The sequence below is a fragment of the Ochotona princeps genome, chromosome 4 (assembly GCF_030435755.1).
Source record: "Ochotona princeps isolate mOchPri1 chromosome 4, mOchPri1.hap1, whole genome shotgun sequence".
NCBI lineage: Eukaryota > Metazoa > Chordata > Mammalia > Lagomorpha > Ochotonidae > Ochotona > Ochotona princeps.
In genome coordinates this window covers 105,899,250-105,900,991 of record NC_080835.1, presented here as the reverse complement: position 1 = coordinate 105,900,991, position 1,742 = coordinate 105,899,250, and positions in this window count along the sequence as shown.

Below are 1,742 nucleotides of genomic sequence, written 5' to 3'. Positions count from 1 at the left end.
ACAGCTGTGATATTTCTACTGTCTTCTCTCTCAGGAGGCTCCCTCCAGAAGTTCAACTAACACACGTGAGTCAGCATTGGGAGAAGAGCAGCATGGGGAGAAGGGAAAGTCGAAGCCTATTGTGGATAGCGCATGGGAAACCCCTGCTAAAAGCATACTGCATACTTCATATAACGACGGCATCCCCAACATTTATTTGACTGCAACCTCCTAAAGACACTCCATAGCAAAAACACGTGGCCAGCTCACACAGGTCTCCTGACCCACAGAAGGGTGTGACATAGTAAAGTTTGTTGCTGAGATTTCCTACACAGAAATAGACAAGTGATGTGCCTTCTGACATCATGAATATCTGAGACTCTCACCACTTTTCTCTGGTGATACCCTGACTATACCCCCTCCGGATACTGCTCTTTTCTCAAGGACATCAGTCAATAGCATGTTGCATTGAACTGCTATGCTCTTTCAGTTACCTGTTCAAATGGCCAAAAATGAGAATTCGTGTGAAGGGGAGAGAAGATTTTATCTACTGAAAGAACATATTGGGAGGATGAATGTGTTATTTCCTTAAGAGACATTTACTTTAAAGCAAAAGTTCTTCATGTTTTTCCTTTTTATGGATTGAGTTCTTAGGGCCCTTGCCTTCCAGAAATTTCTCACAAAAAAAAAAAATATCAGAAGAAGGCCGTTTGCTGTTTAACCTCCACATGCATTGTAAACATTTGTTTTTATTTTTAAGATTCTGAATGCTGCGTGAGGAAGCTAGGAAAGTCTTGCTGTGTCTAATGTTGAGTTGATGTCAGACACAGCCATTTGTACATGATCATTTTGATTCCAATATGCAGGCAAGATTGGTCAAAAGCTCTTCTCTTTAAGCTGTGATTGGCAGAGGCATCACTTGGAAACTTACTGGGAATGCTGGATAGAAGCCACACCCCGATCCACACACCTAGAGAATTTTTACTTTAGTAGGACCTACAGGAAATTTGGATGTTATGCTCATTAAAGCCTGAGAAACACTTAGTCTACAATTTTTTTTTCTCAAATCATTAGAAGAATGTAAACAGAAACCATCCTCAAACTATGAAGAAAATGCTTTCAATATGTAATGTTGGGTTTCTTCACACAGCATTCCTGCACCTACGGCTTGCTCTTCAGTCTACACTGGCTTGCACACAAGGCTAGGTTAGAACAATTGTGAGCGATCTGTGCACAAAGCAACAGGACAGTAACAAATTATAGCCTGGCTTAGCATACAGAAAATCTGGTGTTCATGTCTTCCGCAATGAGTGTGGATCATTATTCAACAACCAAATGTGTTTGTCTATGCAACATCCTCCTTCAATTATACAGATGATTCTTTTTCTTATTTTTTAATAGCGTTACCATCCTTTTACTTAAAAAATTATTTTGAAAAGCAGAGTTACAAAGAAGAAAAAAGAGAGTGAGATGGAACAGACCTGGGCTGATCAAAAACGGGAAGCCAGGAAATTCTTTGAGAACTCTCACAAGGGAGCAGGGCGCAGGCTTGTCTCCCAGGTACATTAGCAGGGAGCTGGATCTGAAGCAGAGCAGCTGGGGCTTGATCCGGTGCCCAGGTGTGATGCTGGCACCACAGGTGAAAAATTAGCATGCTAAGCCACAGCATTGACCCCCCCTCAATGATAATTCTAGGTAAAGATAACAATTGAACTGTAAATTATTGAAACAAAAAAGTAAGAACAAGAAGTAATCCCTGTGAA